The 25,319-nt window shown below is 44.7% G+C and overlaps 1 long non-coding RNA gene across 1 annotated transcript in view; it reads right to left on the bottom strand.

The window, feature by feature from the left end:
* Window positions 1-12,418: 12,418 nt before the first annotated feature.
* Window positions 12,419-25,319, bottom strand: part of LOC137535904 (uncharacterized) — a 37,859-nt gene continuing 24,958 nt past the window's right edge. The window contains exon 3 of the long non-coding RNA XR_011024480.1: window positions 12,419-12,642. This is a non-coding gene — a long non-coding RNA (uncharacterized lncRNA). The remainder of the gene's footprint in view (window positions 12,643-25,319) is intronic.

Genomic DNA, 25,319 nt, shown 5'->3' with positions numbered 1-25,319 from the left:
TGTTGCGGCGGGGAGAATAATATGCTATCTCATGCAATTATACATTTTCTATACAAATGGATACCTGCAATATATTACTTGCCTAAAGTTCGTAAAGATACAGGTAGTAATGTTGGTCCTTGACTATATGAAACAAAACACCCATTATTTTTATATATATTTTTTTCTTACAAAAAATGTTGTATTAGACCCCATGTCATACTGTTTGCAACTACAGATCTCTGCTACTACCAATGTGTATCAATACAAATTATATTAGCGCTCACAGTATAAATATCTAACGGTAAATAAGCATCAGAGTAATATATGCAAAACACCAATTTGACAGGTGGAACGCTCCCTGCTTTCTGTGAAAAGCCAAAAGTAAATAGTAGGAAAATTGGGTACAGCGCTCAGCATATATCAGTCTCTCTATCAGGTCATATGCAGTAGTTGGCACTTCATAGGCATATGAGGAGGGGGGTTTGGATCAATCAACACTCCCCCCAAAATGAAAGGACTCACCGGATCTGCTGGCCAAACGGGCCCGTCAGCGCGATAGGGGTATTGGCCACCCCTCAGCCACCTCAGGCAACCACAGCAGGGCACTTGTACTCCAGTAATCGTCACCCAGAGCAGGATCATCCACCAGGCAGCCTAAGCAGGTGCTCGGGGCGTAATGGGTGTCAGTGGGCCCTATGACACCCATTACGCCCCGAGCACCTGCTTAGGTTGCCTGGTGGATGATCCTGCTCTGGGTGACGATTACTGGAGTACAAGTGCCCTGCTGTGGTTGCCTGAGGTGGCTGAGGGGTGGCCAATACCCCTATCGCGCTGATGGGCCCGTTTGGCCAGCAGATCCGGTGAGTCCTTTCATATTGGGGGGAGTGTTGATTGATCCAAACCCCCCCTCCTCATATGCCTATGAAGTGCCAACTACTGCATATGACCTGATAGAGAGACTGATATACGCTGAGCGCTGTACCCAATTTTCCTACTATTTACTACCAATGTGTGTCTAGCTATTATGCAAGTCTAGGTAGCTGCAAAGTGCTCTCAACAGAGAGTGTGTGTTTTGCATTCATATTCTCTTATTAGCTAGATAACTCCAACCCGCCCCCCCCCCCGCGAAGCGGCGAAAAATGGGCGTGGCTATCCCGCATAAGTGGGCGTGGCCATGACATGTGGGTGGAGCTGGAGGGCGGATTGGGGCGAGGCTGTTTGCGGGGAAAATGGATGTGGGGGTGATTGAGGCGCCGAAAGATGGATTTGGCCATGACTTGGGCTATCATTCATAAAGCATTTCCGCATGCGGAAATGCTTAAAACAGCTGACTTTACCGACCACTCGGCAAAGTCAGCATTCATAAAACCTCTTTCCGCATGGAAAAATGACACTACCGAGCAGTGATAAATCACCGCCTTGTGCGATGATTATCGGTACAAATGTAGCAAAATGTTCATTCATAAAGATCACCGCAAGCGGTGTGAGGTCGGGAAGTTCCGCTCCCTCTGATGTGGCGATATCAATGTAAATGAATGGAGACACACAGACCTCCCAGGCAGCTGCAGCAGAGCGGAACACGGAGAAATGTATCAACTCGGCAGCTTCCGTGTCTCCGCAAGCCTACCGCCTGTCTACCGCCAGCTTAGCTCGGGGAATCTCTGCACTGCTTCCGCACACGGATACATCTTTATGAATGCCCACCCAGAAGTCTAAAAATTCGCCAGCGGTGTTTTCCCGCACTGATTCTCTTTACCGACAGCCTGTTCATGTATGATAGCCATTGTATGGGCGGAGCTTAACCGTAGCACAGCAAATATAGACAACTATGACCATTAAATAATAAATGCAGCAACAGTTACCCCAGACACCAGAAAATAAAAACGCAATTTGTGCAACATTTCAGCAGAAAACAAACAGAATTTGGGCCACATTTCAGCAGAAATCAAACGCAATTTGGGCACATTTTCAGCAGAAATCAAACGCAATTATGGCACATTTTCAGCAGAAATCAAACGCAATTAGGGCCACATTTCAGCAGAAATCAAGCGCAATTATGGCACATTTTCAGCAGAAATCAAACGCAATTATGGCACATTTTCAGCAGAAATCAAACGCAATTAGGGCCACATTTCAGCAGAAATCAAACGCAATTTGGGCACATTTTCAGCAGAAATCAAACGCAATTATGGCACATTTTCAGCAGAAATCAAACGCAATTTGGGCCACATTTCAGCAGAAATCAAACGCAATTATGGCACATTTTCAGCAGAAATCAAACGCAATTTGGGCACATTTTCAGCAGAAATCAAACGCAATTTGAGCCACATTTCAGCAAAAATCAAACGCAATTAGGGCCACATTTCAGCAGAAATCAAACGCAATTTGGGCACATTTTCAGCAGAAATCAAACGCAATTATGGCACATTTTCAGCAGAAATCAAACGCAATTAGGGCCACATTTCAGCAGAAATCAAATGCAATTATGGCACATTTTCTGCAGAAATCAAACGCAATTTGAGCCACATTTCAGCAAAAATCAAACGCAATTAGGGCCACATTTCAGCAGAAATCAAACGCAATTTGGGCACATTTTCAGCAGAAATCAAACGCAATTATGGCACATTTTCAGCAGAAATCAAATGCAATTAGGGCACAGTTCAGCAGAAATCAAATGCAATTATGGCACATTTTCTGCAGAAATCAAACGCAATTTGGGCACATTTTCAGCAGAAATCAAACGCAATTTGGGCACATTTTCAGCAGAAATCAAACGCAATTAGGGCACATTTTCAGCAGAAATCAAATGCAATTAGGGCACAGTTCAGCAGAAATCAAACGCAATTAGGGCACAGTGCAGCAGAAATCAAACGCAATTAGGGCACATTTATAGCAGATATCAAACGCAATTAGGGCACATTTTCAGCAGAAATCAAACACAATTAGGGCACAGTTCAGCAGAAATCAAACACAATTAGGGCTGGGCACAGTTCAGCAGAAATCAAACACAATTAGGGAACAGTTCAGCAGAAATCAAACACAATTAGGGAACAGTTCAGCAGATATCAAACGCAATTAGGGCACATTTTCAGAGCTGCAAAAAGAAAATAATGTACTCAGCTGTGACCTGGCACTGGCAGAAGTCTTCTCTCCCCGTCTCCTCTCCTGGCCGGCGGCGACTCCTCAGGCGTGCAGTTCCCACGGAGCTCCCTCCCTCCTCCAATCTCCCGCGCTGATTGAATCAGGGCTACGGGAAGATGGCCACCCGAAGCCCTGTACTGGAGGCATAGTCTCCAGAGCAGGGCTTCGGCGGCGGCCATCTTCCCGTAGCCCTGCCCTACACTGCTCTGCCAGCCCCGCGGGGCTGCGGGAAAACAGTGACGTCACTGAGCCGCCGAGGCCCCTACGATCTTGAGGCCCCAAGCGTCTGCTTGGTTCGCTTTATGCCTCGCGGCACCCCTGCCTGGCTACATATACTGGGAACACCTATACACCTTGCTACATATACTGGGGACACTTATAGACCTGTCTACATATACTGGAGACACTTATAGACCTGGCTACATATACTGGGGACACCTATAGACCTGGCTACATATATTGGGGACAGCTATACACCTTGCTACATGGGGACACCTATACACCTGGCTACATATACTGGGAACACCTACACATCTGGCTAGATATACTGGGGACACTTATAGACCTGGCTACATATACTGGGGACACTTATAGACCTGGCTACATATACTGGGGACAGCCATACACCTGGCTACATATACTGGGAACACCTATACACCTGACTACATATACTGGTGACACCTATAGACCTGGCTACATATACTGGGACAGCTATACACCTGGCTACATATACTGGGAACACCTATACACCTGGCTACATATACTGGGGATACCTATAGACCTGGCTACCTATTCTGGGGACACCTATAGTCCTGGCTACCTATTCTGGGGACACCTATAGACCTGGCTATCTAAACTGGGGACACTTATAGACCTGGTTATCTACTCTGGGGACACCTATAGACCTGGCTACTTATACTGGGGACACCTATAGACCTGGTTACTTCCACTGGGGATACCTTTAGACCTGGTTACCTATACTGGGGGCACCTATTTTGGGAGAACTGCTGCCAGATTAACTATTTTTGGACAACCGCTGCTGCCAGATTAAGTGTATTTTGGGAAACAGCTGCCAGATTAGGTGTATTTTGGGGGAACCGCTGCTGCCAGATTGTGTACTTTGGGGGAACCGCTGCTTACAGATTATGTGTGTTTTTGAGGAATCACTGATGCCAGATTGTGTATGTTGGAGGAACCACTGCCAGATTACACGTATTTTGGGGAACCGCTGCCAAATTATGTTTATGTTGGGGGAACCGCTTCTGTCAGATTACATCTATTTTGGTGGAACGAATGTCATATTATCTTTATTTTGGAGGAACCTCTGCCAAAGTATGGGAATTTTTGGTGAAATGCTGTCAGGTTACATGTATTTTGGGGGATACACTGTGGCAGAGCTCAAACTTCCCCGGCAGACCTTTTACACCACTGCTAAGGTCATGTATATTTTGCCCCATCCATGACCACGCCCACATTCTGTTGCGTGACTAAACCCATTGTTCAGCGCGCCACTCGTAGCAGGGGTTTTTATCAGTATAAAATATCTGTTGTCAGTAAGGCCCCATTCACACTTGCGTTTTGGCATGCAAACGGACCGGATCCGGATCGTATCAGGACCTGATCCGGATTGGAACCGCACGGTTCCGATCCGGTCCGTTTGCATCATGACTGCTTCAGGCTGCCATCCGGATCGGTGGGGGGAAAAAAAATAAATTACAAAATACCTTAAAATTTGTTGGGGTCTGCAGAAGGTGCACCTGGCGCACCTGTAGAATCAGGTCCTCCGCTGTAGGCCTCACCTCCACCTCCAACATACTGCCAAAACAGCTCCAGCACGTCTGTCACTGCTGCTCCACTCCAGATATGCTGGGCCCATGTGTCCCCATCCGAAATGGCCGCTATAAATACGCATAGGAAGTGGGGTAGAACGTCCGGTGTTTGTCTCCAGTGTGTTCTGTGCTTCCGTTTCCAATTGCTTTCATATTTCCGGATGGTGAAGTCAGGCTCCGATCCGGGTGCGTGGACCGGATGATCCGGACCGAAAAATAGCGCATGTTGGAAAAGCGTCCGGAGTCCGGCTCCTGTCCGGCTCCGTACTGTACGGAACGGACGCATGTGAACGTCCGCATAGCCTTTGCATTGCTATGCAGAACGTACGTTCCGTTTGTACAGTATACGGTCCGGATCCGGCCCGGCGAATCCGGACAGGGAACGCTAATGTGAAGCGGGCCTAAATTATTATATTTTAGTCTATAAAAATAACATGAATGGTGGGCAATAAATGCTGCATGAACTTTTAAAGAGCAATTCTCATTTGAGAAAAAATGTTAAACAACCTAGGCAAAAAGTACCGTCACCTTGCACAAGAAAAGGTTGCCTAATTCTGGTTGAGGGTCATAACTGCCCTATATACAGGTAATTGAACAAATGATCTATCCAAACATATCTCAAAAAAATAATATCAATTTATTAGGGACATATCCCTTTAAAAATGTAAAAAGCAATACAGTTAAAATCTTCTAACATTGCAGATAAACAATCCCCCTCCCAACAATTTGTTACAAAATAATGCCTAAAGTGGGTACTCTATAACCGGAATTCCTTAATACAAAGTGCTAGTTGTCATAAGACCGCACGGGCCGTTCTTTGATCGGGTCAATCACTCAGTCAGAAACTCAGTCTCGCTGTCGCTTTGCGCATAGATACCCATATGTGGATTCGCAGTCTATGAACCGACTAGCCGAGAGGAGCGTCCTGACTCCAAAGGATTGACCACACACGTACAACTCAAATACTTGCCACCACACATGAGTCAGCACATGACTGTAAATATATTAACACACTGCAAACACTGTAAGTTAACCATTAGCTGTATGCAGGGATCGGTGCCAGATCTGTTTATCTGTGCCCGATTCAAGCATACAGGTTATAAATACAAGATACTCTAGAACACAAGGTAACGGTTTCGGAGGAGTAAGTACGATTGTGTATGTGCAGCAACAGGTCATAACCGTAAAACGACCATTTTAATCACAAAAATGCATTACACACATTTACATACACTAATTAACATAACACACAAAGCTTAAAATAAAAGGGAAAAATTGTGAAAGGTTTACTTAGCCGAAATGCAGTCTGTGTGGGGATATTTCCGTCTGGAAAAAGAAATGCAAAGTCCTTGGTTTCAGAATCATAGGCCTTTAGGTATATTTTGTAATCCAAGCAGATGTTACAGTTGCAAAATGGCCGCTAACCACATGGTCCTCTGGTTAGCAGCAGCAGGCTCTCGTGAAGATGGGATTTGGAGGACTGAAGTCCGCCTGCTGGCAATGTGCTTTTGATGAAGCTGGTTTGGGGGCGTGGCAACACCTGCCCCCTCTGAATTACCCACCAATGACAGTCCACCTCCTCCTAGGAGGATTTTGAGCTTAAATTGTAAAACCCTGTAACTCATAAACTATACATGTCATATGTAGGTGGATAGCAGATTCATAGTTGTCAGAAAATACAGATTAATATGACATCTTGCATGAGTGTGTTAGGCTGTCCTGTCCCCGAGAAGGGTGGTACACCAATAACCGTACGGGTTATGGTTATGAATTTTATATCAGCACATTGGGCAGATTTTAACTAACAAGACTATATTAATTCCATAGCTGTGCTATGCACGGTTTTCATTTAACAGACCGAAATTAAAAACCATACGCATTTAAACCTGTTCCCCAGCAGTGCCGCTTAGGCTGGACTCCTGCTGGGAAAGCTGCCTTAGCTTTTCCTGTGATGAAAGGAACTTTTGGTGCTCAATTAGCATCTGAGTGTGACCAGCCAGAACAACCTTAGACATATTACTCCTGGATTCTGGCTAGGTTTCACACCCCTTGCCTAATTAACAAGTCACTGTCCAGCAAGGAATTCTTATTGAACAAGTTAATCAAACACACATGCCTTCACTAAAAAGAAAAAATGTCATTTTGCGCTACTTTGCGGAACGATACAGAATTGCCAATCGTCTCGACGTCCGTATCATTCATGGCGCTAGTGCTGACACATCGTGCAAATAATGCAATCACATTGCAATATATTGTGACCATAAGCAGTTGCCTTAAAAATGAAAAAAGTGCAAAACAACTACACAGAATATATAAAAAAAATGTTTTGTTACAAAAATACAAAAATGTCACACTCAAAAACTTGTGGTAATCCCAACTGTTGTAAACACTAATGGTGACCTATATGAAAGTGAACTCGTGCTAATGGATGCTGCAAAGAAACAATATATAGTATAGACCAGGGGTGCCCAATAGGTCGATTGCGATCTACCGGTAGATCGTGACCGCTTATTTGGTGGCCGCATCATGTAAAATTTTGCGGCTGGCAGCTGTCAGAATCTGCTGCCAGCCGCTGGCCAATCAGGAGAGGGGGAGAGGAGAGGGGTGGTACAGCGGGAGAGGAGGACGCTGCAGCGACGTCATAGCTGGGGGCGGTGCTGGGCACAATGCGTCAATGCATGCTGCCCGCCGCCCCCTTCGCTCGCCGGAATCCGGAGGCACTCGCAGCGCGGCTGATGGAGTGGAGACCAGGAGGAGCTTCAGACACCGCCGCTGGAACTGGAGGGAGGTGAGTGGCCCCTACGCCTAACTACGCTATACCTGGCTAACTATACTGAAGGCACCATACCCAGTGCTGGTCGTAATGGAGAAAGCTACGCTTACGGATCATTACGCGTAATTTTACGCTATTACGCATTACGAAATTACGCTTACGGCATAGACATTCAATTTCGGTACATGTCTATAATTACGCATAGCACTTACGCAATTACGCGTAAGTATACCGTAATTCAGGTTATTACGTTATAGGCTTACGCGTAAAATCTTACTAGCAATTAATGCGTAAGGTCATGCTGCCAAGCGGAAAAGTTGACGCATGGATCAATGTTAGGTAGCCGCCGACTTTAAGGGTTAATAGCAAAGCCCCCTTAAGTGCTAAGAGCCTCAAATTTGGAGAATATATTAAGGAGATCAGAAGGAATAAGAGGAAAAAATTTTTTTTCAAAAAGACCTTATAGTTTTTGAGAAAATCGATGTTAAAGTTTCAAAGGAAAAATATATACATTTAAAAACCCGCCGACTTTAACGGTTAATAGCAAAGCCTGCTTAAAATTTAGGAACACCAAATTCACAGGGTATATTAAGGGGATCAGTGGGAATAAGAGGAAAAAAATTTTTTTTTCAAAAAGACCTTATAGTTTTTGAGAAAATCGATTTTTAAGTTTCAAGGGCGAAAATGTCTTTTAAATGCGGAAAATGTCAGTTTTTTTTGCACAGGTAACAATAGTGTTTTATTTTCATAGATTCCCCCAAGTGGGAAGAGTTTTACTTACTTCGTTCTGAGTGTGGGAAATATAAAAAAAAAACGACGTGGGGTCCCCCCTCCCAGACCTCTTTAACCCCTTGTCCCCCATGCAGACTGGGATAGCCAGAATGCGGAGCACCGGCCGCGTGGGGCTCCGCACCCTGACTATACCAGCCCGCATGGTCCATGGATTGGGGGGTCTCGGAAGGGGAGGGGCAGCCAAGCTTTCCCCTCCCCCTCCGAGCCCTTGTCCAATCCAAGGACAAGGGGCTCTTCTCCACCTCCGATGGGCGGTGGAGGTGGAGGCCGCGATTTCCTGGGGAGGGGTTCATGGTGGCATCTGGGAGTCCCCTTTAAAAAGGGGTCCCCCAGATGCCCACCCCCCTCCCAGGAGAAATGAGTATAGAGGTACTTGTAGTACCCCTTACCCATTTCCTTTAAGAGTTAAAAGTAAATAAACACACAAACACATAGAAAAAGTATTTTAATTGAACAAAAAACAACCACGAAAAAAGTCCTTTAATATTCTTAATTAACCATTAATACTTACCTGTCCCTTTAAAAGCCAGTTCCCACGCAATATCCTCGGAAATATACTAATCAGTTACAATGTAACAAAGTTATTACAATGTAACAACTTTGTTACTTTGTAACACCACCGCACCCGACATCACTCGCCGCTCACCCGCTGGCCGCCGCATACACGCTAGTCCCCGCCGGCTCCCGCCGTCCACTCCGCCCACACCTGTCACTCATGTACATGCTGGCACCCATGGGTGCCAGCATGTATATAGGTGACATGTGGGAGAGGCGGGGAGGGAGCCGGCGGGGACTTAGCGTCCCTTCACCCGACAGAGCTCTGAGCTATATTAGCTCAGAGCTCTCGAAAGCATCTTTGTATTTGGGCTCCAAGGAGCCCCATTGGTCCTTAGCAGACCAATGGGGTTCCTTCAAATCAGAAGGAACCCCATTGGTCTGCTAAGGACCAATGGGGCTCCTTGGAGCCCAAATACAAAGATGCTTAGAGAGCTCTGAGCTATAGCTCAGAGCTCTGTCGGGTCCTGCAGCACAGACGCGGCGGCGGCGGTGAGTGACGTCGGGTGCGGCGTAGTTACAATGTAACAAAGTTGTTACATTGTAATAACTTTGTTACATTGTAACTGATTAGTATATTTCCGAGGATATTGCGTGGGAACTGGCTTTTAAAGGGACAGGTAAGTATTAATGGTTAATTAAGAATATTAAAGGACTTTTTTCGTGGTTATGTTTTTTGTTCAATTAAAATACTTTTTCTATGTGTTTGTGTGTTTATTTACTTTTAACTCTTAAAGGAAATGGGTAAGGGGTACTACAAGTACCTCTATACTCATTTCTCCTGGGAGGGGGGTGGGCATCTGGGGGACCCCTTTTTAAAGGGGACTCCCAGATGCCACCATGAACCCCTCCCCAGGAAATCGCGACCTCCACCGCCCATCGGAGGTGGAGAAGAGCCCCTTGTCCTTGGATTGGACAAGGGCTCGGAGGGGGAGGGGAAAGCTTGGCTGCCCCTCCCCTTCCGAGACCCCCAATCCATGGACCATGCGGGCTGGTATAGTCAGGGTGCGGAGCCCCCTGCTCCGCATTCTGGCTATCCCAGTCTGCATGGGGGACAAGGGGTTAAAGAGGTCTGGGAGGGGGGACCCCACGTCGTTTTTTTTTTATATTTCCCACACTCAGAACGAAGTAAGTAAAACTCTTCCCAGTTAGGGGAATCTATGAAAATAAAACACTATTGTTACCTGTGCAAAAAAAACTGACATTTTCCGCATTTAAAAGACATTTTCGCCCTTGAAACTTAAAAATCGATTTTCTCAAAAACTATAAGGTCTTTTTGAAAAAAAATTTTTTCCTCTTATTCCCACTGATCCCCTTAATATACCCTGTGAATTTGGTGTTCCTAAATTTTAAGCAGGCTTTGCTATTAACCGTTAAAGTCGGCGGGTTTTTAAATGTATATATTTTTCCTTTGAAACTTTAACATCGATTTTCTCAAAAACTATAAGGTCTTTTTGAAAAAAAATTTTTTCCTCTTATTCCTTCTGATCTCCTTAATATATTCTCCAAATTTGAGGCTCTTAGCACTTAAGGGGGCTTTGCTATTAACCCTTAAAGTCGGCGGCTTTTTTATATTATACGGGAGCGTAATATTACGCGATTACGGCAGACTGTGTAATTTCAATGGGAGTTTACTGTCTTAAGCGTAATTTGTTACGCGTAAAACGTAACCCTACGGTCTACGCGTAATTAATTACGCGTAATACCGTAACCTTACACGTAACGCTTACGGTGCATTTGTAGTGAATTACGATGCGTAATTACGCTAATGCGTAATTTCGGCCCAGCACTGACCATACCTAACTACTCCATACCTGGCTAACTATACTGAAGGTCCCTGCACCTAACTACACTATAGCTGGCTAACTATACTGAAGGTCCCTGCACCTAACTACACTATACCTGGCTAACTATACTGAAGGTCCCTGCACCTAACTACACTATACCTGGCTAACTATAATGAAGGCACCCACACCTAACTACACTATACCTGGCTAACTATACTGAAGGCACCCACACCTAACTACACTATACCTGGCTAACTATACTGAAGGCCCCTACACCTAACTACCTATACTGAAGACACGTATACCTGCTACCTAAATGTTGGTAGATCTCCTGGACTCTGCAAATTTTAAAGTAGCTCGCGAGCCGAAAAAGTGTGGGCACCCCTGGTATAGACAGTGCAAAAAGTAAAGTGCTGCGTGAGAAGAGAGGAATATTACCGGTGTTCAAGTCAGGAGGAGAGTGAGACACCGGTAATATTCCTTGGACACTAGTAATATTCCTCTCTTCTCACGCAGCACTTTACTTTTTGCACTGTCTATACTATATATTGTTTCTTTCCAGTATCCATTAGCACGAGTTCACTTTCATATAGGTCACCATTAGTGTTTACAATAGTTGGGATTACCACAAGTTTTTGAGTGTGAAATTTTAGTACTTTTGTATTTTTATAACACATTTTTTTTATATAGTCTGTGTAGTTTTTTGCACTTTTTTCCATTTTTAAGGCAACTGCTTATGGTCACAATATATTGCAATGTGATTGCATTATTTGCACGATGTGTCAGCACTAGCACTTTATATTAAGGAATTCCGGTTATAGAGTACCCATTTTGGGCATTATTTTGTAACAAATTGTTGGGAGGGGGATTGTTTATCTGCAATGTTGGGAGATTTTAACTGTATTGCTTTTTACATTTTTAAAGGGATATGTCCCTAATAAATTGATATTGTTTTTTAGATATGTTTGGATAGATCATTTGTTCAATTACCTTGTGCATATTGAAAGGTGGGCAACACGGGCCCCCATAATCTTCTGTTGCCCGGGGGCCCTATGAGTTGTCAGTCCGCCCCTGCCCCAGAGTCCTACAATTACACAACTTGTGCTGGCAAAGGCCAGGCAAGTATGAAATAATTGTATACATGTTGGAATAAATGAAAATAGTTATGGATGCACGCTTTTCCTGTAAGGAATGATATGCTTAGGTTCACCCTCTGCCCTAAAGTCTTTCTCTTGAGACAACTGCAATTAGCTTCTGTCTTAAGAAGGAAAATCGATACTCTTTACAAAAATACAATAATGATATACAGGACACTAAATGCATGTTCAGAGAGTTTTTTTTTTTTTTTGCCACATACCTGTACCTACCCATTTCCTGCAAGATATATTTCTGATGGATGGTATATGGCACCAACACAGTCTGTATCTAGATACATAGGCGTATAAGCACTGATTTACTAAAGAATGTAGGAGAGGGCATGCTTTCTGCTTTGTCTTTATTATGCATTCAGAAACAAGCTATTTTTTATCTAAAGGAGGTTAGTCCGATTTTGTTGTAGGTATTTCTTCTGGTTTTCTCAGTCTGTATATTCCTGCCCAGCTGTCTGTTGCTTCATTCCTGGGCACTGGCAGCTATGAGTAAACAAGGTCATACTTTAAGGCGTGTTTTTTTTCTGGGGCCTTTCTAAGAACTGCATGAGACTGAGAACACTGGCTGTCAGCCTACCATTATGAGTTTTCCTAGTATTCCATCCCAGCCAAGGCACTGCTAATCGTTCATTTGCCTGAGTAACACAAATAAATGTTATGTAAAAAATATGCTAATGTTGGTCACTCACAGGAAAACAAGTTATATATGTGAGCAGGAGGGTGAAACTTTAAAATCGATTAAAATCAATTTTCTCAAAAACTATAAGGTCTAGGGGGGCTTTGCTATTAACTGCTAAAGTCAGTGGGTTTTTAATCACAAATACCGACTAGTGATCACGAGTAGCTCGTGATCACAAGTCGGGTAACGAGTGAAATCACAAGTGCATTTGCGATCGGCATTCGTGATCAAGAGTCGATCACTAATATCGATTACGACCTCATGATCTCAAAAAACGTCTTGTGATCACAAGCTTGTGATGAGCACCACTGGTCCTGTACTAATAATATTCACTTCTATAGATAATTTGAATAATAGTAATCCTTAACACACTGTTTTCCATCCCCTTCTTGCACCTCTGACAATGTGGTTGTCCCTGGACCCTGACTGGTTTTGGTGCACCATATCAATTGTCATGTATTGAGTGCTTGGGGGGCCCCAATGTAAAACTTGCACCGGGCCCCATAGCTCCGTAGCTACTCCACTGATACCCTCCCAATGATGTCACAGTGTAGGCTGTTTAGTGATGCAGAATGCTCCTCCCAGAGCATTCTGGGAGACTAAGTATTTATACAAATATTCCGCAGATCGGCACCTGAGAGCACTGAAGATGTCAAATTTCAGAAACAAATTAATCAAATAGAATTTAAAATGCTATTCATAAATCAGTTGTGAATCACTACTACAGCATACACTGTAGTTTTTCACTTAACGACCGCCTAACGCCGATAGGCAGCGGCAGGTCGTAAGTGGAATTACATGTAAAACGGCCGCTCGTACGAGTGGCCTTTCCATGTCAGTTCACGGAGGGTGTCTCCGTGAACAGCCTGCGAGCCTCGGATCGTGGCTCGCAGGCTTACTCGCAGGCTAATTGTAAACACGCGGGGAAGAAATCCCCGGTGTTTACATCATACGGCGCTGCAGCGCAGCAGCGCCGTAAAGGAGAGCGGCGATCCCCGGCCTCTGATTGGCCGGAGATCGCTGGCATCTGATAGGCTGAAGCCTATCAGAGGCGGCGCAGGACGGATCGCCGTCCTGCGCCACCCAGGGGAAGGAGGGGAGGGAGGGAAAGGAAGCGAGGCCTGAAATAGCTGCAGAGGGGGGCTTTGAGGAGCCCCCATCGCAACACGCAGGTAGCCGGCGGCGATCAGACCCCCCAGCAGGACATCCCCCTAGTGGGGAAAAAGGAGGGAAGTCTACTGCAAATACGATCTGTGCTGTGGGCTAGAGAGCCCACCCAGCACAGATCCTTCCAAAAAAGCCCGGTCCTTAAGTGGTACTGTATATGCAGAGTGTGTTGCTTTTTCTGATTTTTGTAAGGCTTTTGCCCATAGTTTAAATACATTCTGGTAAATTTGCGGAGATTCGGGTCTGCTTACATTTGCTGTAGTTGTTACATTAACTGTCCTCTCTATACATTTCTTCATTAATATCCAGATCCTATCCCATCCAGATCCTTTGCTGCTCCCACAGCTCTTGTTGCCCAGTTTGGTCATCTCCTCTCACTCCTTGCATCCAGGACTTCCCACGAGTGTCATCTCCTTTGGAACTCTCTGACACAACCTGTCAACCATGCTCCAAACCTGGAAATGTTCAAATGTACATCGAGACACACCTCTGCAGACAAACTTATTATTTGTTACAGCTAGAATTTGAGGTTCTGTGCCTCATCCCCTAACCACTTTCTCTACTTCCCGCCTGTCTCCACCTCACTACCCTCTAGATTGTAAGCTCACAAGTGCAGGGTCCTCCCACTAATGTTTACTGTTGCTGTGTATTTTATCAAATGAACATGTACTACTATTGGTGATGTTTTCAACTATACATCAATTGTATGTACAGTATTTGTCCCTGTGGTACTAGATGTCCTGATTGTGGACAGTATGTGGAACTTCTTATATATCTAAGCTGACAGAGATTAGACCAGCTGATTTCTGTTGGTAAAGTATTCCTGTGAGGTAATTTAGATGTGAGGATGGAACCTTTTGAATTAACTATGCAGGAGTTTAATTGCATCAAGAGGAAAGCTCATCACAGGAGGAGGATGTCAGTCATAGCTACTTGTTTGTGAATTGCATCTTTTGATCATTTCCCTGCTTTACTGTAACGTTTGCGGAATCGTTTTCACGGTCAGCGCACAAGATGCGCACTGACACAGCGAAAACCTTCCACAAGCGTATAATTGGGTGAACCCAGGCTAGGTGCAATGCACCAGCAGAGGGCAATTCCCACCAGCAGATGGTGCTGTGGATTGCAGACGAGCACAGCCTCTGCACGGCCACAAATGCCAGATGGGAATTGTACAGATCTAAGACAGTGCGGGGCTGAACAGCCCTTAAAGAGAAGAGCACAGAGATAGGCTAAATGTGTGTTCCCCAATCTAGTCGCCACCCAGCGACGGTGAACACACATTCGCAGAAACAAAGTATGAACGCGATCGCGTGAGAGGCGATCGCCAGAAGTGACACAAGACTGACCAGAACAGAACACAAGAGTAGCAAAGGCAATGAGAAATTAACGAAAATAACAAACGCTAACTAAACGCGAACACCGCACTCATTCGCAACAGCGAATGCGTTTACAGCGCGATCTCCGCACGTTAAGCGCAACAGAGACAAGCACGCCTAACTAACCACCGACAGACAAACACGAAACAGAGGACGTGAGCGCTTGCTTAACGGTTACCTCACCGAGCCTACAGCAAGCGTTCGTATCAGACAAGACAGACAAACGGACGGAAAACAGGATAGGAAAGATCCACTGCTCTTTCCGCCAGAGCGAGTGCGATCCGGGTACAGGAACAAGAAAGCAGATCAGAAGGATCCACAGCCGCTACCGCTAGGGGCTAGTGCGATCCAAGCACGACAGACAGATGAGATAGCAGGGAGCAACCGCTGCTCCAGCTATACTCCAAGAACAAAGATCAGAAGGATCCACAGCCGCTACCGCTAGAGGCTAGTGCGATCCAATCAAGACAGACAGATTAACAGAATGGGCTACCAGTAGCGACCGCTGCTCTGGTTAGCACCCCAGACAGTCAGAACGATTTCCTGACAACCACCGTTGGTGACAGGACATTCGCAACAGAGAGGCAATACAGACAACACAGATAACAATCTAACTGCACTAAGGAAACTGCCTAGTGCAGTCCCAAGAATTACTCTAAGATAACTTTGACAAGAAATAGCATGGCTGACACACTAGGAGTGTTTCAACAAACCCTGAAGGGATGACCAGCAAAGGACTCTGGGAAACATAGCTCTTTATACTGCCAGCCTACAAAGGAGTTAGCTGGGTGATTTGCATAACCAATGTATGCAAATTCCTCAGCAGCAGAGCAGATCAGAAACTTGCAAAGGAAAGACAGGTCTCTCTTCCAGAGACCTGCAGCCCACAGACTAGAGGAATGGTCAAACAGCTGTCTGCCTGTGCAGCCAGCTGAGCGGATCATTACATTTACCCACCTAATTACCAAATGGTTTAGACCAGGTCTAAAAACCGCTCTAAAACATTTGTTAATAGTAAATTCCCCTTTGATGCAACTGACCAAACCATCAGTAGACTAAAAACCATCAGTAGACTAGTCTAAACTGCTTAGTGAATTGAGAATTGTTGAGTTTTCCTGTCTCATGCTTTTGCATGTGTTCTCAGAATTGTAATGTACACCCTTGTTTAATGTGCTGCGTAACATGTTGGCTCTTATTAAATGAATACATTATTAATTATAATATTAGCAATGATAATTGTTGCAGGATCCTGAAAAACACACAAACTTGGGAACAGAACATGCAAAGTTCACGAAGCAAGTGCCCTGCCCAGGAACTGAACCTGGGCTCTAGTGCAGCAAGGGAAGTGCAAACCACCTAGTGCTGTGAATGGTCAGATCGAAAAATGTGGTGGTTTTAATCAACTTTAGAACAAATCCCTATTGAACTCTTGTTTGCTATATAGTAGTGCAAAGTGTTTTTTTGATCAGGCAAATTTTGGTCATAAGGCTCGCTTTAAATCGTGGACCCTCCGAGTCAGGAATTAAAGCAAACAATTCAGAGCAGGGCTGTTTCTAGGCATAGGCACACCAGGCAGACGCCTTGGGTGACACCAAAAGGAGGAGGTACCAAAGAGCAATTCTTAGTGCAGTGTTTTATAGGACACAACTGCTGATTCCATTAAGAAAGTGATGAATAGAAATCTTAACACCTAAATGGGCACTGCTGATTAGCATAACACAAGAGGTCTTATTAGTATAATAATTAAATATAAGGTATTATGAAAGTGCTAATTGAACAGTAATTGTTTTATATCGTCTAAATTGATTGATGCAACTCTTTTGCATTTCTAGGATAATATTTGGACTTAAATAAACAATATAATGTTTTTCTTATAGGGTAGATACAAACTGTTATACACAGGGGTTGCATGCATGTGGTTGTTTTTTATATACATGTGTGGGTGTGGAGAAGGGGGTGCAAAACCAGCTTTGCCAGGAGTACTAAAATGCCCAGAAACGGTCCTGATTAAAAATTGGATGTGAACACTGCAAAATACTTTGTAAATGAAAAACAGTAGAGTGTTGTACAACAACAACAACAAATAACATTTGTAGAGCGCTTTTCTCCCATAGGACTCAAATCGCATAAGCATGGCTCAGACCATCGTGGTACAGAGGAAGAATTTTATAAGTCTGGAAATGCCAGGCTAAACAGGTGGCTTTTCAGTCTGGATTTGAATAGCTCCAGGGATGGTGCTGTCTTTACTGGGTGTGTCAGGGAGTTCCAAAGAGTAGGGGCAGCATGACAGAAGGCTCTATCTCCAGATTTTTTTAGGTGCACTCTGGGAGTGACCAAGTTTATAGAACTTGCTGATCTGAGGTTGTGAGAGGTGTGGTGCAGCTTCAGCAAGTCCTTCAAGTATCCAGGGCCCAGATTGTGCAAGGATTTGAATGTCAGCAGTCAAATCTTGAAGAATATTCTCCATTCTACTGGTAGCCAGTGCAGTGAGCGAAGGATCAGTGTAATGTGACAGTGGCGAGGCTGGTTTGTTAGCAATCTGGCAGCAGCATTCTGCACTAATTGCAGGCAACGCAGGTCCTTTTTGGGGAGGCCAGCATGAATGAAGGTGTGAACTAGGGTTGGAAGATCCTCTGGGGGAACCAGATGTTTAATCTTTGCAATTTTCTTCAGATGAAAGTAGGAAGATTTAACTACAGATGAAATTTGGTTTCTGAAACTCAAATCCCCATCGATTAGTACGCAAAGGCTGCGCACAAGGTTGGAGCTGTTTATGTCTGAATTCCCAATCCTGATTGGTGTTGCTTTAGGATAGAGCTATTTTGATGGCGAGCACTGGCTTTGGACAAAGAGGACCTCAGTTTTGTCAGCATTCAGTTTCAACCAGTTATCATTCATCCATGCCTGTAGCTCAGCTAAGCAAGAGTTGGAGTAGGGCCTGTTCCACCAGGTTTGAAGGACAGGTATAGCTGTGTGTGTCATCGGCGTAGCAGTGGTACCTCAGGCCTTGTCGTTAGATAAGTGTACCGAGTGGCAACATGTAGATTGCAAACAGCAGAGGGGAGAGGATTGATCCTTGTGGCACTCCGAATTGTAGAGGTGCAGGTTTGGACATTATAGGTCCTAAGGATACTCTCTGTGTTCTGTCAGTCAGGAATGATCTGAACCACTGGAAGACTGATCCACTGATGCCACAGTACTCCTGCAGTCTGTTAAGCAGGATTTCATGGTCAACTGTCAAAAGCCGCTGAGAGATCCAACAGGATTAGGATGGAACATTCCCCTCTGTCCCTTGCCATGAACAGATCGTTGCAGACTTGCATGAGGGCTGTTTCACAGCTGTGGTGTTTCTTAAAGCCAGATTGTAGAGGGTCCAGGATGTTGTTTACTGACAGCCTGGTTTCAAGTTGCAGATAGACAGCCTTTTCAATAACTTTACCTAAGAAGGGGAGGTTGGAGACAGGTCTGTAGCTGCTCATTGCATCTGGATCCATGGAAGGTTTTTTAAGAAGGGGCTTGATGATTCCTTCTTTTAGAGAGGTAGGAAACCTCCCTGTTTGCAGAGAGCAATTTACTATTTTTTGTGAAATGCTGAACCAAGCAGGTCAGGGCATTTCAGCATATGTTTAGTTGGTCCAGGGTCCAGGTCGCAGGTTGTCTGGCGGAGGCGGCGGAGGATGTCTGAGATCTCTTCCTCACTAATACTTTTGAAGTCATGTAAGCCATCAGAAAAAGCAAGAATGTTTTCAGTCGGGATGATACCATTTATTGGCTAACTTAGAGGTAAATAAAAAGTAAGCTTTTGACTAAAAGTAGCCATACATCTAGTGATTTGACAAAGAGACAAATGTATCTCTAATCGAATTGACTGAGGCGCTACACCTGCTACTGCTGGAATTCTGTTTTGTCCCCACTTTATTGCCTGATGAAGCGGGCTCGGCCTGCGAAACGCGTTGCACTTTTGGGGTACCATATAATAAATGTGATTACTATTATAAAGACAGTCTTTCGTGTCTGCTTTATGGAGGTAAGTCCACCACTTCCTCCAAGCAAATTTTAAAGTTTTTATCCACTTTTATCCTGCTGGCGCCTCTGTTCTCCTACTGCTATACCGTGTCCACCCCTGGTGGAGGGGTGATCTACCCCTTTTTCTCATCTACAGAGAGCGACTTCTTAATCCTGAGTGAGGACAGGTCTAATCTCCTCACCTGCTTATACAGTGGTTGCCTGTGTGGTAACCCACGTTTGTGAGTATATTCTTCTCACTGATTTGCCTTACTTCACTTATGTTTTGACATACTACACTATATTGGGCTCTCGGTTTCTCTATATTTTATCTCCCTACAAGCCTCTAATCGAATGTGGTTAGCGATAAATTTGTTTATTTGTTGATTCTGCCCATACACTACAGGCCGATTCCCATCCGATTTCAGCACGATGCTGCCCCCAATGTATAATGTGCCAGGTGTGTGCATTAATACATTACCTGTCCTGAAGCAGCCTCCGCATGGTGTACGTAATCCTCCAGGTGGCTCTCCGTACACACCACTGGCGCATTGCGTCTGATGGAGAGCCGCCCGGAGGTTACGGACACCGCCGGAGGCTGCTATAGGACAGGTAACGTCCTGTAGCAGCCTCCGGCCATTTGTCAGTCGGGCATGCATTTGGAGGCGCCGATTTTCATCCAATTCGATTATAATAATCGAATTGGATGGTCGATCGGCTGCCAAGTCACCTGATGTATGACCACCTTAATCCTTCTTTAGACTTGATTCCTGTATATTAAAACACACAGCTTATATATACTGGACATTCGGGGGAGAAACATTCTTTTGCAAACATAAATAAATGTCATTAGATTAGAGACAGGAACCAAGTCCGGAGAAGGCTTATTATTAGTCAAAAGCTTACTTTCTGTTTACCTCTAAGGTAGCCAATAAATGGTATCATCCTGATTCAAAACTTCCTGCTTTTAAATGAAAAAAAAAATACTTTTTTTTCTGTATTTAACTACTTTAGGACAGCAATGATTGAAATCTACGTCCTGTTTTGGTGGCTACCTGGCTGCCAGGGCGTAGATTTTAATCAACCGACACGGCGCGTTCTCGCCGCTTTCGTCGCTCCTTACTATCTTGCCGCTATTTCCCCGCCGCAGCTCACTCGCTCTGCCATCTCTATAACGGCAGAGCCCTGTAAGCAGGTCAGGAGCCGATTTCATTGGCTCCTGACCCTATCTATCACCTTAAGCCGCTCCCATTGGCTTACATTGATAGGCAGGGTCAGGAGCCAATGAAAGCGGCTCCTGGCCGGCTCACAGGAACTCTGCCGTCATAGAGACGACAGAGTGGGTGGCCCAGGTGCCTGACGTGCGGTGGTGACGGCGATTCGACGTTATTTGGCGGTGTTCCGCCATTTATGGTACCAGCGGTCTGTGGTCCTTAAGGGGGCAGAGAACGCTGGTACTTAAGTAGTTAAATAAATCCTGAGATTGGACTATGTATTCAATAAATGTTTTTATCTTGAGATGGACAGGAACAACACATGTCCAATAACTGAATTCAAATTTGCTGTAAAACATCAGTGCCCTATAACAACTATTATCTCTACAAAGGAATAGTCAGTGTGTCACAGACTTCACGTTTTGTGCGACACATTTAGACAGTGCATGATGTTTCATTTATATGCCCTTGATTAGACGACGAGTGGCGTGAGTAGGAAAGGAAAGTCTTTCCATAACATGTCCATCTTTTCTCCTCCTTGTAGAAGGATTGAGGCCCTGGAACATGGTGTTTGTGTTTTTCAGCTTCTCAGAACACACTGTTCTCGTATGACATGGTTCAGCTCATGCGTAAGCAAGTCAATCAACGCCCACCTGTCACTCCCACAGGCCTGCCCTCTTGCTGCACTTACCATACATTCTGCTGTAAACAGCAGCAGGCCAGAGCAAGCAGCTTATTCTTCTGCGTCAGCCCAACACTCGTGTGGAAAATGGGCCATGTTTTTAACAAAGCTGTTAGTTTACAAATTATTCCAGAGCAGTAGGTGGAATTTTTAAAGCGCTTTTACATAAGTGATCATTAGCAGCAAGTATTATTCAACAGTAGGATTTGTGCTGTTTAATCCAGCCGGAGACACTGAACAGCTAGGCATGCTTACACACTATAAACGCTGAAGAGCAAATGTGAAACAGGCATTTTGTTAAATATGTGCATATATATCTTAGGGCACTTTAGTGACTGTACTGTATACTGCTGCACTGGACAGTAAGGACACGGCAGCACGATGGTGTTGTAGTGGTTAGCGGTCTCACCTTGCAACTCTGGGTTCCCGGTTCGTATTCTAGCCAAGTCAACATCTGCAATGAGTTTGTATGTTCTCCCTGTGTCTGCATGGGTTTCCTCTGAGCACTCCGGTTTCCTCACACACCCCAAAAACATACATATTAGGTGTTTGGCTTCCTCCTAAATTGGCCCTAGACTACGATACATACACTACACGATACATACATATGTCTATACATACGACTATGGTAGGGATTAGATTGTGAGCCCCCCTGAGTGACAGTTAAATGATAAGACAATATACTCTGCACATCGCTGTGGAAGATGACGGTGCTATAGAAATACTAAATAATAGTTGCATCTGTGCTTTAATATCCTCCACCATTGTTCACTAGCCCCTGTTATCTCTTCTGGGACCCGTCATATTCGTGTCCTTTCTGCAGTGTTTGCATATACTGTACAGTATGATGCTGCACAACTCATGCACAAAGGTTGTGGCCACTTCCCCCCCACCAGCTACTCCCATCCATAGGGTGGATGCAGAATTGTGTGCTGCTTTACTGCTGCCTCAAACTGTCCAGGCAAGAGATGAGAAAGCCCAGAGATAGATTAAAGAGAAACCAGAACCAAGAATTGAACATCATTCCAATCAGTAGAGTAGCTGATACCCCCCTTCCCCATGAGAAATCTTTTCCTTTTCATAAACAGATCATCAGGGGGCTCTGTATGGCTGATATTGTGGTGAAACCCCTCCAACAGTGTGATGTCAGGACCATGGTTCTGCAAGTTTCCTGTCTGTGAACCTCATTGCATTGTGAGAAATAACAGCTATTTACAGCTGAGTCCAACTGCCAAAAAAGCAAGCAGTATCTCCTTCCACTGACATCACCTACCAGCAGTAAAAAAGTCACCATGTGATAAATGTCAGAATGTTAATCAGGGCAAACACTGACTAAATCATTTATACATAATTATTGTAAAAACTAAGCACTTTTGTTAATTACGTTATTTTCACTGGAGTTCCTCGTTAAGGTAAAATGGGGCCCTACACAAGGAACAAAATTTGGACCCACCCTTGATGGTTATCTGGCATTTTTGGTAATATTTGCTAGGTGCTAAAATCAATCAGGCCCCTAGGCTCTCTGCAGGCCCTAGGCACTTGCCTAACTTGCCTTGTGGTTGGCTCTGATAAAGCCCCAACCTGAGCTACTGAGTGAAGGGAGATAGGAGCGGAACTAGGGGTAGCATTCAGAGTCATTCTGGCTGTGGCTCTGCTGCATAGAGATTCACTGCTGACAGTGTCAGGCCCTTCAGTCTGCCACTAGTCTGAAAAACTGCCAGTCTTTCTCTTACTGACAAGTTTGGCCCTGTGGAGAGGAAAAACCGCAAGTGTATCTATTCACACCTTAGAGCAGTTGAAAAGGGAACAGAAAGCGTCCGGTTAAAAAAGGCCACCTGGAAGCACGCTATTTGTATTCTTTTTCAACAGGGTGCTGGGGGTTAAGGTTAGGTGTCTGTGAGTTAAGGTTAGGTGCCCATGACGTTAGGTTTAGGTGCCCATGGGTGTTAGGGTAAGGTGGGGGGTTAAGGTTAGTTGCCCACCAGGAGGGGGTTAAAGCAGAACTAAAGATATTATTAAAGCTAACCGTTTCACTTACCTGGGGCTTCTGCAAGATCCTTGCAGCCATCCTGTCCCGTGCAAGTCCTGCAAGATTCCCTAGTTCTCCTGCCGCCAGCTACTCTCGGTTTCATGACAGGCCGCTGCGCTTGCACGGCTGCGGCCACGCGTATCCTTCGCATTCCAGTCCGCAATAGTGCTATTGCAGATGGGAACGCGGAAAAAGGATACACTTGGCAGGGCTGCGCAGGCGCAGTGGCCCCTCGACTTACAAATCAAGGAACGAAACTAGCTGGCGGTGGGAAACGGAGGATCATTGAGGAGCGCTGTGGGACAGGACGGCTACAAGGGGCTTGCAGAAGCCCCAGGTAAGTGAAAATGTTTGTTTTAATAATATCTTCAGTTCCGCTTTAAGTTTAGCCACTTACCGGGGGGTTAAGGTTAGGCTCCACTAATGGAGGGTTCTGTGTGAGATTAGTCAGAGGTTAGGTAATAGTAAAGTATCTGTAAATATTACCAATATTTTACTATATCAATTTTTACAGATTTTAATATAGGAAATTAAGTAGAAAAACATTGGTAATTTTAGGTATATTCTACTACCGATATCCTGCGCCCTTTAAATGGGTGCCTTTATCAAATGTATGATGTTGTCAAATGTTTAGATTGTAAGCTCGCAAGGGCAGGGATCTCTCCCCTTTTGTGTCTTGGTAACCATTATACATTTTATTCATCATGTAAATTTTATCACTGTCATTACCAATTCTATAATTTGTATTTTGTATCATTCTTTGTATTTTGTCACTAATTATGTATCTTGTATTTTGGTGTACATCATTGTCTGAATTATTATGTACCCCATGTTTGTTTCTTACTTTGTACAGTGCCACAGAATATGTTGGCGCTTTATAAATCAATAATAATAATAATGTATGCATTTTATCTAGTCTATCTGCAAGCAAATACGTTTCAGAGAAAATTGTGGATTTTTTTTTCTTTTCATCATCAAAAGGGACAGAAATGAGTGTTTTGATCTTAGAAACTGAATGCAGCTTAAATAAAAAGAATAATTGCCACTCACACTGGTGCTAATAGAGGAATTTCTGTCTCTATGAAAGTCCAGCTGTCCATCAGTGTGCTTACATATAAGTGTGCGCCGATGCCCTCTTCTGGCTCATTATAATATTACATGAATAATATGTTTCCTGGTTGCCATTTATCTTACTGAAGTTAAAGAAGTATGCACTTAAAGAGAACTCGAGGTGTGTTTAAAGAATGTTATCTGCATACAGAGGCTGGATCTGCCTATACAGCCCAGCCTCTGTTGCTATCCCAAACCCCACTAAGGTCCCCCTGCACTCTGCAATCCCTCATAAATCACAGCCATGCTGTGAGGCTGTGTTTACATCTGTAGTGTCAGTCTCAGCTGCTCCCCCACCTCCTGCATAGCTCCGGTCCCTGACCCTGTCCCTTCCCTCCAATCAGCAGGGAGGGAAGGGATGCAGGCGGGGACTGGAGTTCTGCAGGAGGCGGGGAGAGCAGCAGACTGACACTATAGAGATAAACACAGCCAGCTCTGACAAGCTGTTTGTCAGCAGCGTGGCTGTGATTTATGAGGGATTGCAGAGTGCAGGGGGACCTTAGGGGGTTTTGGGATAGCAACAGAGGCTGGGCTGTATAGGCAGATCCATCCTCTGTATGCAGATAATATTCTTCAAACCCACCTCGGGTTCTCTTTAATTATGCTGCTCCTGATGTGTTACCAGTGATTCTGGACACAGCTGGTTCATGATGGTCCTGGGGAACTTTTTTGTACTTGCAGGGCTCCTTGTGTCATCTCTAGAGTTGGGCCGAACCTCCGATTTTAGGTTCGCGAACTTCCGCGGAAGGTTCGGTTCGCGTTAAAGTTCGCGAACCGCAATAGACTTCAATGGGGATGCGAACTTTGAAAAAAAAAATTTATGCTGGCCACAAAAGTGATGGAAAAGATGTTTCAAGGGGTCTAACACCTGGAGGGGGGCATGGCGGAGTGGGATACACGCCAAAAGTCCCCGGGAAAAATCTGGATTTGACGCAAAGCAGCGTTTTAAGGGCAGAAATCATATTGAATGCTAAATGACAGGCCTAAAGTGCTTTAAAACATCTTGCATGTGTATACATCAATCAGGTAGTGTAATTAAGGTACTGC

This window comes from Hyperolius riggenbachi, chromosome 10 (assembly GCF_040937935.1).
Source record: "Hyperolius riggenbachi isolate aHypRig1 chromosome 10, aHypRig1.pri, whole genome shotgun sequence".
Taxonomy (NCBI): Eukaryota; Metazoa; Chordata; class Amphibia; order Anura; family Hyperoliidae; genus Hyperolius; species Hyperolius riggenbachi.
The sequence above is the reverse complement of the archived record's forward strand: the minus strand, read 5'-3'. Positions and strand labels throughout refer to the sequence as shown.